Here is a 17,096-nt window from a genome sequence, read left to right as displayed (position 1 = left end):
CCTGGGTGGACAGGCTGCATGGGGGAGGTCAGAGCAGACACAAGTCTCTGGTCACAGTGAGGGCAACGTGGGGGGGGCAAGGCAAGGGATATTGGCTGTCCCCAGGTGCCCAGATGGAGGGCGTGCCCCTGTCCATCTGAGTGCATAGTGGGAGGGTAGTGCAGCAGGCCCTTGGACATCTGGTGTCTTTGGCTTGAGGAGTTGGGAGGCACCACTAATTCTCAGACCCCTGTTGTGGGTAGCTAGATGGAGTGGGTGTTACTGCTGGCCATAAGGCCCTGATGTGGGTGTGTAAGACCCCCTCTTAGAAGGCAGGGTGGTGTCACATGTCACAAATCTACAGTTCCCACTTGGCTGCTGCAGGTGAAAATGGGTTTTAGGTGGATGCCCTGCCCGTTTCATCCTATTGAGGGTGTGCTGAGATGGACTGGCCTGCAAGGCATTAGTGCCAGTAATTGGCGGAGTTGAAAGGTGCTGCAAGTTTGTGGTTGGATCCTCTACACCAGTGGGTGGGTGAAGGAGTGGGTGCCTCTGGACCTAGCCATGAGTTCCCGGCTTAGGAGGCATGGAAGTGTTGAAGGCTGCTGTGGGGCTGGTGGTGGAGTGGGGAGGGGGATGGATGAGGAGAAAGGAATGCTTCTTGACCATGGTAGCTCTAGTGGTGTAAAGGGTTATGGTGCGTGGGTGGTGGTTTGGGAGCTTGCACTTAATTTTCACAGGTCTGATGTCACTCCTGTTTGGTTCTGGAGGTGTGTGCAGATTCGCTACTGCTTGACCCCACCAGGTGGAATGGATTTCAGCTTGGGATATTGCTGCTTACCTCAACCTGTGTATGCTGTGCAGATTCAGCTAGCAAGGCACCAGCAATCCATCTATCTGTAATTCCCCATTCCCACTGTTTTTGAATTGTCTCCCCTTCCTTTGTTGCTCATTCTGATTCTTCAGCTTTGTCTTTGATGATTAGCATTCCTAGATTGTCATATATATCTGATTCACTTGTTTTTTCATCTTTGTTGTGAGAGGGACAACAGGAAGTGTCTGACTATTCAGCTCTCTTGGCCCCACCTCAGTACCTCTTTCTTTATTTGTTTTCAACATTATTTCCTATTCAGGTTGGGGAAAAATGGTGTCTTAACATTGTTTTAATTTTATTCTGTCTCTACTAAATCCACTAATATTCCTAGATCCTTACTCCTCTCACATACTCCAAAGCAGAAATATCTGTGCTCACTGAATCCTATGAACTCTACCTTTAATTCATGATAATACCCAGTAAATTATTTTATTTCCTTTAATAACTGATAATAGCCCGTGGTGTGATAGATAGCAAAACTCATTTCTGAAGTTTGGCTGGTGTTGTTATCATTATTGTTGCCATGAGGAGGAAATCACAGATAATGTTCCATTCAACCTGGGCATTTCCAGGTTGCTGGACAAGAAATCTGCTTTCCAGGATTGCTGAATTACACTGTCAATCAAGAACATGAACATCCCACATTACCACTATCAACAAGCAGTACCCATTTAACTGTGTTTTCACCATGATAGTCCCTGAAACCAACCTCCACAGTAAAGAGAAGAGTTTGTTTACCAGTTGTAACTATAGTGTGACAGCATAGTACTGTGATTTAGCACATAGACCCAGAATCAGACTACTAGGATTTGAATTCCAGCTGTGCCACTTAACTAACAGAATTACTTTCAGTAAGTTACTCAACTTCTGTATTTGTTTTCCTTAGTTGTAAAATAGAGATGATAGTATTTGCTTCCTAGCACTTGTGAAGGTATAACTCTCTTAGAACAGTGTTCAGTAAATGTTAGTTATCATTATTGTTAACAGATCTGCAAAACTGGTCACTTATGTCAGAACACTTTGTTGAGCAATGAGTTTGTGTGCATTCTCTTATATCTCCTTGCCCCTACTATTTAAAGCAGATTGTCAGGATCCTCCTAGGTAGCTAAAATCAAAACCAAACGCATTGCCGTCAAGTCGATTTCAACTCATAGTGATCTTATAGGACAGAGTAGAACCGCCCCATAGGGTTTCCAAGGAGTGGCTGGTGGATTTGAACTGTCAACCTTTTGATTGGCAGTTGAACTCTTAACGACTGTGTAGCTAGAGACAAATTAATTTTCATCAGGTTGCATTAACATGAGAGAATCATAGATTCTCAGGATTGAAAAGGACTTTAAAGGTCGTCTAGCTCCCACCCCTTCAATCTCCTGGATGAACCCCTGAAGACATGGTATCTAATCCAACAAACATAAAAAAAAATAGATAATGATTATTTTTGCTGCGTTGATTAAATGCCAAAGAAAACTGGGAAGAAAACCAATCAATAGAGGTGTTATTGAATAAAAGTTATTCATTCTCCATGATGACCTATTAAAATTGCCAGTGAAAAATGAGGAAGACTTGTAAAATTCAGTTAGAGAGATTTCTATAATGTGTTATTAAATGACAAAGCAAGATGAATAGAAGTATATATTATTTGATAATATTTTTATAAGGAAAGAAAGACTAAAAAAGCTCCACTATATATGACAGTGTAAGACTGAGTTAAGCGTACATATGCTGTTATAATACTGATTGAATGTGAAACTGGTTGTGGGGAAAACTTGTAAGAAAAAAAAGGAAAAAAAGAAATGCTGTTAACAAAAAAATAGGTGTTATGAGTTGTCACCATCAATTTCAAGATTTATGAGTTGATGCCATTAATTTCAATGTAGGAATGTGTCTATTAGGGGGATTTTGGAGTGTATTTTTGTGTATGGTGTGTGTATAGTGTGTATGTATGTATGTTTGTCTTAGTTCTTCCTTTAAGAACTTGTGAGCCCACTACCAAATATTTTCAGTGGCCAAAGAGCTGATTTGGGAGCTTGAATGAGAGGCAAACAATTATATTAGGCTAAAAAGTTAAAAGACAACTGTATAATACAAATAGTCTTAATAACCCTCTCCACCTCCTGTAGAGATAACAACTGATGAAAATAAGCCAACACTGTTGGTTTGTGAGCTGAATGTTACCAAGATCAGAAATTGAAAGAATTATCACAGAAATGCAACACTATAAAACGAAAAAAAAAAAAAAAAAGAAGAACCCATTACTGTTGAATCGATTGACTCATACTGACCCTAGGACAAAGTAGAGCTTCCCCATAGGGTTTCCAAGGGGTGCGTGGCGGATTCGAACTGCAGACCTTCTGGCTAACAGCCGTAGCTCTTTACCACTACGCAGCCAGGGTTTTCTAGTCTTAATAATTTGAAAATATTAGAAACAATCACGCACTTTCCTGATAGCATACATCAAAAGGTTAAATAATGAGAATTATCCTCAATTGAAGAGGCAGCTCTTCCCACTCGTATTTTGAGTGCTTTCCAATCTGAGGGGTTCATTTTCCAGCACTACATCAGACAATGTTCTGCTGCTTTTCATAAGGCTTTCACTGGCCAATATTTTATGAAGTAGAACCCCAGGCCCTTCTTCCTAGTCTGTCTTAGCCTGGAAGTTCTTCTGATACCTGCCCACCATGGGTTACCCTGTAGGTATTTGAAATACTAGTGGCATAGCTTCCAGTATCACTGCAGCTTGCAAGCCACCACAGTACCACAAACTGACAGATGAGTGGTGGACCTTCATTTGCTAATGTGGCACAACTCGAAATGAGAAGAAACAGCCAAAAACATCCATTAATAATCAGAACATAGAATGTGCAAAGTATGAATCTAGGACAATTGGAACTTGTCAAAAAGGAAATGGAACACTTGAAGATAGATATCTAGGCTTTAGTGAGCTGAAATGAATTGGGTATTGGCCATTTTGAATTGTACAATCATATGGTCTACTACGGCAGGAATGACAAATTGCAGAGGAATGGTGTTGCATTCATTGTCAAAAAGAACATTTCATGATCATCCCTGAAGTTTCATAACATGAAAGAACCCTGTTAGTGATAGGATAATATCCATAAGCCTATAAGGAAGACCAGTTAATAAGACTATTATTCAAATTTACACACCAACCACAAATGCCAAAGAGGAATAAATTGAAGATTTCTACCAACTTCTGCAGTCTGAAATTGGTAAAACATGCAATCAAGATGCATTGATAATTACTGGTGATTAGAATGCCAAAGTTGGAAACAAAGAAGGAATAGTAGTAGGAAAACATAGCCCTGGTGACAGAATTTTGCAAGACCAAGTACCTAGTCATTGGAAATACCTTTTTCAACAAGATAAACATGGACTTCACTGGATGGGATACCCAGGAATCAAATTGACTACATCTGTGGAAAGAGACAATGGTGAAGCTCAATATCATCAGTCAGAAGAAGGCCAGGGGCCAACTGGGGAAGAGACCATTAATTGCTCATATGCAAGTTCAAGTTGAAGCTGAATAAAATTAGAATAAGTCCACAAGAGCCAAAGTACAACCTTGAGTATATCCCACCTGAATTTAGAGGACATCTCAGGTAAAGATTTGACACATTGAACTCTAATGACCGAAGACCAGATGAGTTGTTACATTAAGGACATCATACATGAAGAAAGCGAGAGGTCATTAAAAAGACAGGAAAGAAAGAAAAGACCAAAATGAGTGTCAAAAGAGACTCTGAAACTTCCTCTTCAACATATAGTAGCTAATGTAAATGGAAGAAATGATGAAATAAAAAAGCTGAACAGATTTGAGAGGGTGGCTCAAGAAGGCAAAGTATTTTAATGTAACGTGCAAACACTTGGAGTTAGAAAACCAAAATGGAAGAACATGCTTGGCATTTCTCAAGCTGAAAGAACTGAAGGAAAAATTCAAACCTGGAGTTGCAATATTGAAGGATTCTATGGGAAAATTATTAAATGACAGAGGAAGCATCAAAAGAAGATGGAAGGAATGCAGAGTCAGTGTATCAAAAAGAATTGGTCAATGTTCAAGGAAGTTGCATATGATCAAGAAACGATGGTATTAAAGAAAGAAGTGCAAGCTGTACTGCAGGTATTGGCAAAAAACAAGGCTCCAGGAATTGATGGAATACCAACCGAGATGTTTCAACAAACAGATGCCATGCCAGAAGTGCTCACTCGTCTAAGCGAAGAAATTTGGAAGACAGGTACCGGCCAAACAATTAGAAGACATGCATATCTGTGCCCATTCCAAAGAAAAGTGATCATAGAATGTGGAAATTATCAAACACTATTATTAATATCACATGCAAGTAAAATTTTGCTAAAGATAATTCAAAAACCACTCAACAGTACATCGACAGGAAACTGCCAGAAATTCAAGCCAGATTCAGAAGACAGCATGGAAGCGGGGATATCATTGCTGATGTCAGATGGATCCAGGCTGACAGCAGAGAATATCAGAAAGATATTTACCTGTGTTTCATTGACTAGGCAAAGGCATTCGACTGTGTGAATCCGAACAAATTATGGATAACATTCAGAAGAATGAGAATTCCAGAACACTCAATTGTGTCCATGAGGAACCTGTACATAGATTAAGAAGCAGTAATTCAAACAGAACAAGGGTATATTGCGTGGTCTAATGTTCAGAAAAGTGTGCATCGGAATTGTATACTTTCACCATACTTATTCAATCTGCATGCTGAGCAAGTAATCTGAGAAGCTGGACTATATGAAGAAGAAGGGGCATCGGGATTGGAGGAAAACTCATTAACAACCTGTGATATGCAGGTAACACAACCTTGCTTACTGAAAGTGAAGGGGACTGAAAGCACTTAGTGATGAAGATCAAAGACTACAGCTTTCAGTATGGATTACATCTCAACATAAACAAAACAAAAATCCTCACAACTGGATCAATAAATAACATCATGATAAACAGAAAATATTGAAATTGTTAAGGATTTCATTTTACTTGGATCCACAATCCACACCCATGGAAGTAGCAGTCAAAAAATCAAATGCCATTGGGAAAATCTGCCACAAAAGATCTCTTTAAAGTGTTAAAAAACAAAGATGTCATTTTGAGGACTAAAGTGCCTAATCCAAGCCATGGTATTTTCAATTGCCTTATATGCATGTGAAACCTGGACAATGAATAAGGAAGACTGAGGAAGAATTGATGCCTATGAATTATGGTGTTGGTGAAGAATATTGACTATACCATGGATTGCCAGAAGAATGAAAAAATCTGCATTGTAAGATGTACAGGCAGAATACTCCTTAGAAGAGAGGATGGCAAGACTTTGCTTTATGTACTTTGGACATGTTATTAGGAGGGACCAGTCCCTGGAGAAGTACATCATGCTCAGTAAAGTAGAGGCTCAGTGAAAAGAGGAAGATTCACAATGAGATGGATTGACAGTGGCTGCAACAATAGGTTCAAACATAGCAAAGATTATTAGGATGGTGCATGTCATGGATTGAATTGCGCCTCCCCAAAATATCTGTCAATTGGCTAGGTCATGATTCCCAGTATTGTATGATTGCCTACTATTTTGTCATCTGATATGATTTCCCTATGTGTTGTAAATCTTATCACTATGATTTTAATAAGATGGATTAGCAGCAGTTATATTGGTGAGATCTACAAGATTAGACAGTGTCTTAAGTCAATCTCTTTTGAGATACAAAAGAGAGAAGTGAGGAGAGAGACGTGGGGACTTCATACCACCAAGAAAGAAGCACTGGGAGAAGAGCGTGTCCCTTGGACCCGGGATTCATGCGAGGAGGAGCTCCTAGTCCAGGGGAAGATTGATGACAAGAACTTTCCTCCAGAGCCAACAAAGAAAGCCTTCCCCTGGAGCTGACACCGTGAATTTGGGTTTTTAGCCTACTAGACTGTGAGAGAATAAACTTCTGTTTGTTGAAACCATCCACTTGTGGTATTCCTAGATAACTAGATAACTGAGACAGTGCAGAACCAGGCAGTGTTTCTTTTTATTGTACATATGGTGGCTATGAGTTAGAACTGACTTGAGAGCATCTAACAACAACAACAACATCCTCAATTATTTTAAATACAATCTTGGTAGGTCTATCTTGTAGAGGTGTATTAAAATACTACCAAATTTAACATATTATTTAAATTAATTGTCAAAATACTTCTAAGAAAACTTTGTCCTGTCAATACTAACTTCAGTTAAACAGTATGTGGCAACTACCATTACTGACTTCTGTAAAGCAGGTATAACCATATTTAAATGGTGGATTTATTCTTAAAAAGTATAAGGAAACGGGGAGGAGGAGCCAAGATGGCAGAATAGACAGACGTTTCTGGCGAGCTCTCTTTACAACAAAGACCCAAAAAAACAAGTGAAACGAGTGTATTTCTGACAAGCTGGGAGCCCTGAGCTTCAAAGGCAAGCTTAGAAAATGAACTGAGGGGCAGAGGGAGGAAGAGACCGTTCAGAAGCAGAGAGGAGTTACAGGACCTGAAATGCAGGGAGCCCACAGGCACCATTCCCAGAGTGGTGGCACAGGTGGGATGATACCATCGTTTGGCCACAGTTTCCTCAGGGAAAAGCAGCCAGCGCACAGCCTACTCACACCTCTGGAAACAGAGGAGGAAGGTGCTCTTGGCAAAAGCTAAGTACTTGTTTATATTTTTTTGTGAGTGTATATTTTACCACCCCGCCCCCACCCACAAGCTGGCTTCAGTGGCTGAATTCCCTGGGCCTGAGATAGGCACTGTGGAACACCTAGAGCCATCCTCCTGGCCTTGGGGAAGGAAAAAAATTGCAACTGGGGATAAAAGATAATTTGTTAGCTCCACTAACTGAGGGAGCTCGGGACAGAAGTGGCTCCTGTCCAGGCATAAACTGTCCGTGGACTTTGAGCACCTTTCCCTTCTGCATGGACCTGTGTAGGTGCTTGTTGGCAGACTCCAACCATTTCAGCTGTGCAGTGGAGAGGTGGGTGTTTGATGTTTGGCATTGCTTTGCCTATTAAACAAGGTCCTCACCTACCCACATCAGGGACCTAAGGACTGGTAGCTCCACTCAGGTCACCAGCCACCTGTGACGAGGGCCCAAAGATAACTGGTACCTCCCAGTCCTTACAACCAAAAATATTGGGTGCCCATGGTCTGTCTGCAGAACCCACCCACCTACATGCTCTAGGGAACAGGGACACACTTTCCTCAGAGACACTCAGGGGTCGATTCTCAGCCTCCTGCCTTGTTCAGAGCACGACGCCCTGCTGCAATCAGATACCTGTATATACACCAATCACCTCTGCCCCTCTAAGACTGTAGGACAGAGCCTGTACCACACACTTGATATCAGCTACCTGGAAACCTGAGCTGAATTCATAGAAGAAAACTGAATGGACTCCTAGACTGATATACCGGATAACAGTTCTAGCCATCTGGGGACAGGACATCAGAGCTCCAAAGGCGAAAATAATCAAGCTAGCTAACTCAAGCAACCCAAAGGGGTATACCAAAACAAAACAAAGTAAGCAGCTACAACACATTAAGCAAAAATAAACTAATACAATAACTTATAGATGGCTCGGAGACAACAGTCAATATCAAGTCACATAAAGAAACAGACCATGATCACCTCAAAAGGCCCTCAAAACAAAGAATCCAGGGATCTTTTAGATGAAAGTGGATTCCTGGAATTACCAGATGCAGAATACAAAAGTTTAATATCCAGAACCCTTCAAGACATCAGTAAGGAAATGAGGCAATATGCAGAACAAGCCAAGGAACACACAGATAAAGCAGCTGAAGAACATGGAAAGATTATTCAGGAACATAATGAGGAGTTTAATAAGCTGGAAAAATCCATAGACAGACAGCAATCAGAAATTCAGAAGATTAACAATAAAATTATAGAAGTAGAAAACTCAATAGAAAGTCAGAGGAGCAGAATTGAGCAAGTAGAAGCTAGAATTTCTGAACTTGAAGATAAATCACTTGGGACCAATATATTTCAAGAAAAAGCAGCTAAAAGAATTTTAAAAAATGAAGAAACCTTAAGAATCATGTGGGACTCTATCAAGAGAAATAACCTACGAGTGATTGGAGTACCTGAACAGGGAGGGATAACAGAAAATACAGAGAAAATTGTTGAAGATTTGTTGGCAGAAAAGGTCTCCGATATCGTGAGAGATGCAAAGATATCTATCCAAGATGCTCATTGAACTGCACATAAGGTAGATCTTAAAAGAAAGTCACAAAGACATATTATAATCAAACTTGCCAAAACCAAAGATAAAGAGAGAATTATAAGTGCAGCAAGGGATAAATGAAAAGTCACCTACGAAGAAGAGCCAATAAGAATAAACTCATACTACTTGGCAGAAACCATGCAGGCAAGAAGGCAATGGGATGACATATTTAAAAAATTGAAAGAAAAAAGTTGCCTGCCAAGAATCATATATCCATCAAAACTGTCTCTTAAATATGAAGGTGAAATTAGGATATTTCCAGATAAACAGAAGTTTAGGGAATTGGTAAAAACCAAATCTAAAGGGAGTTCTTTGCTTAGAAAACCAATAATATCAGGCATTAAACCAAGACTAGAACACCGGGCAGAGCAACCAGAAGTCAACCCAGACAGGGAAATCCATAAAAACAAAGGAAGATTATAAAAAAAAAGCTCAAAAGAGGGTAACAGCAATGTTATTATATAAAAAAGACGACATTAAAATAATAAAGAAGTACTAAGATATGTAATCACACACCTTCTATATGGAGAGGAATATATAGTTATACAAAGAAATAAAAGTTAAGTTTAAATTTAGAAAAATAGGGGTAAATAATAAGGTAACCACAAAGGAGACAAACTATCCTCCTCATCAAATAAAATACAAAAAAATAGAGACTCAGCAGAAACAAAATCAACAACAAAAAATATAAGGACAGGACAATATATAAAGAATCTAGTCAGCACATAAAATTAAGTGGGAAAAAGAAACTATCAACACAGAAAAAAAGACATCAAAATTATAGTACTAAATTCATGCCTATCCATAAAAAAAAAAAATCCATAGTTACCCTGAATGTAAATGGACTAAGTGCACCAATAAAGAGACAGAGAGTGGCAGAATGGATTAAAAAACAAGATCTGCCTATATTCTGCCTACAAGAGACTCACCTTAGACTTAGAGACACAAACAAACTGAAACTCAAAGGATGGAAAAAATATATTAAGCAAACAGCAATCAAAAAAGAGCAGGAGTGGCAATATTAATTTCTGACAAAATAGACTTTAAGTTAAATCTATCATAAAGGATAAGGAAGGACATTATATAATGATTAAAGGGACAATATAGCAAGAAGATATAACCATATTAAATATTTCCACACCCAATGACAGGGCTGCAAGATACATAAAACGAACTCTATCAGCATTGAAAAGTGAGATAGACAGCTCCACAATAATAGTAGGAGACTTCAACACACCACTTTCGGTGAAGGACAGGACATCCAGAAAGAAGCTCAATAAAGACATGGAAGATCTAAATGCCACAATCAACCAACTTAACCTCATACACATATACAGAACACTCCACCCAACAACAACCAACTGTACTTTCTTTTCTAGTGCACATGGAACATTCTCTAGAATAGACCACATATTAGGTCATAAAGCAAACCTTAGCAGAATCCAAAACATTGAAATATTACAAAGCACCTTCTCTGACCATAAGGCCATAAAAGTGAAAATCAATAACAGGAAAAGCAGGGAAAAGAAATCAAACACTTGGAAACTGAACAATACCCTGCTCAAAAAAGACTGGATTATAGAAGACATTAAGGATGGAATAAAGAAATTTGTAGAATCCAATGAGAATGAAAACACTTCCTATCAGAACCTTTGAGACACAGCAAAAGCAGTGCTCAGAGGCCAATTTATATCAATAAATGCACACATCCAAAAAGAAGAAAGAGCCGAAATCAAAGAATTATCCCCACAACTCGAACAAATAGAAAGAGAGCAACAAAAGAAACCCACAGGCACCAGAAGAAAACAAATAATAAAAATTAGAGCTGAACTAAATGAAATAGAAAACAGAAAAGCAATTGAAAGAATTAACAAGGCTTAATTTAAAGCTGATTTTTTAAAAAACTCAACAAAATTGATAAACCAGTGGCCAAAATGACAAAAGAAAAACAGGAGGGGAAGCAAATAACCCAAAGAAGAAATGAGATGGGCGATATTACAACAGACCAAAATGAAATTAAAAGAATCGTATCAGATTACTATGAAAAACTATACACCAACAAATTTGAAAACCTAGAAGAATTGGATGAATTCCTAGAAACACAGTACCTATCTAAACTAACACAAACAGAGGTAGAACAAGTAAATAGAGCCATAACAAAGAAGAGATTGAAAAGGTAATCGAAACACTCCCAACAACAACAACAAAAAAAGCCCTGGTCTGGACGGCTTCACTGCAGAGTTTTACCAAGCTTTCAGAGAAGAGTTAACACCACTAGTACTAAAGGTATTTCAGAGCATAGACAAGGACGGAGTACTACCAAACTCATTCTATGAAGCCACGATATCCCTGATATCAGAACCAGGTAAAGACACCACAAGAAAAGAAAATTATAGACCTATATCCTTCAAGAATGTAGATGCAAAAATCCTCAACAAAATTCTAGCCGATATAATTTAACAACATATCTAAAAAATAATTCACCATGACCAAGTGGGATTCATACCAGGTACGCAGGGATGGTTCAACATTAGAAAAACAATTAATGTAATCCACCACATAAAAAACAACAGAAAAGATTCACATGATTTCATCTATTGATGTAGAAAAGGCATTTGACAAAGTTCAACACTCATTCATGATAAAAATTCTCAGCAAAATAAGCATAGAAGAAACATTCCTCAACACAGTAAAGGGCATTTATACAAAGCCAACGGCCAACATCACCCTAAATGGAGAGAGCCTGAAAACATTCCCATTGAAATCGGGAACCAGACAAGGATGCCCTTTATCACCACTCTTATTCAACATTGTGCTGGAAGTGCTAGCCAGAGCAATTAGGCTAGATAAAGAAAGGGCATCCAGATTGGCAAGGAAGAAGTAAAAGTATCTCTATTTGCAGATGACATGATCTTATACACAGAAAACCCTAAGGAATCTTCCAGAAAACTATTGAAACTAATAGAAGAGTTCAGCAGCGTATCGGGATACAAGGTAAACATATAAAAATCAGTTGGATTCCTCTACACCAACAAAAAGAACATCGAAGAGGAAATCACCAAATCAATGCCATTTACAGTAGCCCCCAAGAAGATAAAATATTTAGGAATAAATCTTACCAGAGATGTAAAAGACTTATACAAAGAAAACTACAGTACGCTTCTGCAAGAAACCAAAAGAGACTTACATAAGGGGAAGAACATACCTTGCTTATGGATAGGAAGACGTAACATTATAAAAATGTCTATTCTACCAAAAGCGATCTATACATTTAATGCAATTCCAATCCAAATCCCAAGGACATTCTTTAATGAGATGGAGAAACAAATCACCAATGTCATAAGGAAGGGAAAGAGGCCCCAGATAAATAAGGCATTACTGAAAAAGAAGAACAAAGTGGGAGGCCTTACTTTACCTGATTTTAGAACCTATTATACCGCCACAGTAGCCAAAACAGCCTGGTACTGGTACAACAACAGATACATGGACCAATGGAACAGAATTGAGAATCCAGATAAAAATCCATCCATATATGAGCAGTTGATATTTGACAAAGGCCCCAAAACAATGGGGAAAAGACAGTCTTTTTAACAAACGGTGCTGGCATAACCGGATATCCATCTGCAAAAAAATGAAACAAGACCCATACCTCACTCCATGTGCAAAAACTAACTGAAAATGGATCAAAGACCTAAATATAAAATCTAAAACGAGAAAGATCATGGAAGAAAAAAATAGGGACAATGTTAGGAGCCCTAATACATGGCATAAACAGTATAGAAAACATTATAAAGAACATAGAAAAAAAAACTAGATAACTGGGAGCTCCTAAAAATCAAACACTTATGCTCATCCAAAGACTTCGCCAAGAGAGTAAAAAGACTACCTACAGACTGGGAAAAAGTTTTTAGCTATGACATTTCTGATCAGTGCCTGATCTCTAAAATCTACATGATACTGCAAAAACTCAACTACAAAAAGACAAATAACCCAATTAAAAATGGGCAAAAGATATGAATAGACACTTCATAAAGAAGACATTCAGGTAGCTAACAGATATATGAGGAAATGTTCACAATCATTAGCCATTAGAGAAATGCAGATCAAAACTACAATGAGGTTTCATCTCACTCCAAAGAGGCTGACATTAATCCAAAAAACACAAAATAATTGCTGGAGAGGCTGTGAAGAGATTGGAACACTTCTGCACTGCTGGTGGGAATGTCAAATGGTACAACCACTTTGGAAATCGATTTGGTGCTTCCTTAAAAAGCTAGAAATAGAACTACCATATGATCCAGAAATCCCACTCCTTGGAATATATCCTAGAGAAATAAGAGCCTTACATGAACAGATATATGCACACCCATGTTTACTGCAGCACTGTTTACAGTAGCAAAAAGATGGAAGCAACCAAGGTGTGCCCATCAATGGATGACTATATAAATAAACTATGGTATATTCACACAATGGTACTACATATAGATAAAGAACAGTGAAGAATCTGTGAAACGTTTCATAACATGGAGGAATCTGGAAGGCATTATGCTGAGTGAAATTAGTCAGTTGCAAAAGGACAAATATTGTATAAGACCACTATTATAAGAACTTGAGAAATAGTTTAACCTGGAAGAAAATATTCTTTTGTTGTTAGGAAAGGGGGGAGGGTGGGGGGGGGTGGGAGAAGGGTACTCACTAATTAGATAGTAGATAAGAACTACTTTAGGTGAAGGGAAAGACAACACACAATACGGGGGAGGTCCGCACAACTTGACTAAACCAAAAGCAAAGAAGTTTCCTGAATAAACTGAGTGCTTCCATGACCAGTGTAGCAGGGGCAGGGGTTTGGGGACCATGGTTTCAGGGGACATCTAAGTCAATTGGCATAATAAAATGTATTAAGAATACATTCTGCATCCCACTCTGGAGAGTGGCATCTGGGGTCTTAAACGCTAGCAAGCAGCCATCTAAGATGCATCAATTGGTCTCAACCCACCTGGAGCAAAGGAGAATGAAGAACACCAAGGACACAAGGTAATTACAAGCCCAAGGGACAGAAAGGGTTACATAAACTAGAGACTACATCATTCTGAGAACAGAAGAACTAGATGGTGCCCGGCTATAACCAATAACTGCCCTGACAGGGAACACAAAAGAGAACCCCTGAGGGAGCAGGAGAGCAGTGGGATGCAGACACCAAATTTTAATAAAAATGCCAGACTTAATTGTCTGACTGAGACTAGAAGGACCTCTGTGGTCATGGCCCCCTGACCTTCTGTTTGCCCAGGACAGGAACCATTCCTGAAGGCAACTCTTCAGACATGGATTGGCCTGGACAATGGGTTGGAGAGGGATGCTGGTGAGAAGTGAGCTTCCTAGATCAGGTGGACCCTTGAGACTATGTTAGCATCTCCTGACTGGATCGGAGATGAGAGGGTAAGAGGGGGTTAGAAACTGGCGAATTGGACACAAAAAGAGAGAGTGGAGGGAGAGGGCGGGCTGTCTCATTAGGGGGCGTGTAACTGGGAGTATGTAGCAAGGTGTATATAAGTTTTTATGTGAGAGACTGACTTGATTTGTAAACTTTCACTGAAAGCACAATAAAAATTATTAAAAAAAGTATAAGGAAACGTTTCCTTATACTTTTTTTTTATATACACCTTGCTACACCAAAATCTCTAATCCCTCTCTCCAATGGTAGTGAATGAAAATTATTTTTACCTCCTAGCAAGGATCATCCATTTTAATTTCTAGAAAATATTTATGAGTAATATGGTACTTTTCTAAGTGTGACGAAGGAAAAAATACTGAGAGGAGCAATACAGTCTGTGAACTAGGAGAAAACAACTACGAGGGACATGTAGTTGTTCATGAAAGTGTTTTCTTGGAGGCCTCCTGATTTAATTCATTGAATTTTGTTCTCTATGTACCTAATTCTGTACCCACGCTACCATTGCCCTAGTGAAAACCCTCTTGTTTTCTGCCTAAACAAAGGCAGGAGATTCCAAACTGGTTCAACTGTCATTATCCTTATATCTCTCAAATCCAAACATAGGGGTAGAAGAAATGGAAATGCACATTCAACCTTGAGACTGTAGTTCCTGAAGTATGACTACTCACAAAGGTCAGCTTAACATCCAAGCATGGCATAAAATGGACTTAATAATATGTTACCTGATCCCTACTTTTCACCATGTGTCTCACCTCATCTTTTGCTTTTCCCTGCTTCACATTTTTCCCTCAAGAATCCCAGAAATGCTTGTGGTGTATGTATACAACATGCTGTTTCATGACTTGATAGCATTAATTAATTTCAATTAATTGCAATGAATGCATGTATAACGCATCCAGGAATAGCTTCTACACTAAAAAGTCAGTGCTTAAACATTAAAATAAAAGTAAAGGCAGGTAAAGGCTTAAGGGAAAACATCATCATTGAAGTATGGATCACTTATTTTCAAAAGTTAATGATTAGCTAATGTCTGAAATTGTTTTGTTTTTCTAAATAAAAACGTCTATGTGAGTAAAAGATTGGAGAATTTTTTTTAAGATGGCACTATATTCTGTAAATAAAGATCCTACTGAGGCCTTAAAAACCCACGTGTGGCCATCTAAGATACATCTACTGGGCCCATCCTGGCTGGAGCAAAGAAGAATGAAGAAGACCAAAGACACAGGGAAAAATTAGTCCACAGGACTAACGCACCAAAACGACCACAACCTCCACCAGACTGAGCCCAGAACAACTAGATGGTGCCCTGTTACCGCCACCGACTGCTCTGGCAGGGATCATAATAGAGGGTCCTGGACAGAGCAGGAGAAAAATGCAGAACAAAATTCAAATTAACAAGAAAAAAAAAAAGACCGGGCTTGCTGGTCTGACAAAGACTGGAGAAACCCCAAGAGTATGACCCCCGGATACACTTTTAACTCAGTGCTGAAGTCACTCCTGAGGTTCATCCTTCAGCCAAAGATTAGACAGGTCTACAGGGCCAACAATAACACACATGAGGGACATACTCTACAGTTCAATCACGTATACAAGACTAATGGGCACACCAACCTAAAAGCAAAGATGAGAAGGCAGGAAGGGACAGGAAAACTGTATGAATGGAAACCGGAAACCTGGGGTGGAGAAGGGGAGAGTGTTGACACACTGTGGAGTTGGCAACAAATGTCACAAAACAATTTGTGTATTAACTGTTTAATGAGAACTAATGTGCTATGTAAACTTTCATGTAAATAATAAAATAAAAAATGGCACTATAAAAATTTCAGTACACAACTCCTTTTCATGCCAATCTTAGTCATGACCAGAAGCTCAGGTTGCTGTGGAAGATAGAGATGGAAGCAAATCCTGGTTCTTCCACTTGCTAATTAGGTGATCTTTCTGGTTTAGCGTTCCAGAGTCCATTCCAACTTTTATGAACCCACTATAACTGCCTTATGAAAGAAAGTGGCATATTTTCAGTCACATACACAAGCTGACTTTTTGGCTTTGAATAAAAAAGAAATAATACTTTAGGGTAGTTGTTAAGAACTAAGTAATCCATACAGAGTTAACAAAGCTCCCCTGTAGGAATAACTGATGAAAATAAACCAATTTCTCAGTTCATAGAAAAGGCAGTAGTGGTTCAGTGGTAATATTCTTGCCTTCCACCCAGGAAACCTAAGTTTTATTCTCAGCCAATGAACCTCAAATACAGCTGCCACTTGTCTATCAGTGGAGGCTTGTGTGTTGCTATGATGCTGAACAGGTTTCAGCGGAGCTCACAGACTCAGACATAGTAGGAAGAAAGACCTGGCGGCCTACTTTCAAAAGCTCAGCCACTGAAGACCATATGGATAACAACCGTCCGATTATATGGTGTATGGTGTTGCCATGAGCTGTGACCTACTCAATGACAGCTAACAACAACAGTTCATAGATATCTGCCAAGACCAGTAAATGAAAAAG

Source organism: Elephas maximus, chromosome X (genome assembly GCF_024166365.1).
Source record: "Elephas maximus indicus isolate mEleMax1 chromosome X, mEleMax1 primary haplotype, whole genome shotgun sequence".
NCBI classification, from domain to species: Eukaryota; Metazoa; Chordata; class Mammalia; order Proboscidea; family Elephantidae; genus Elephas; species Elephas maximus.
Note: the sequence above shows the minus strand (reverse complement) of the source record.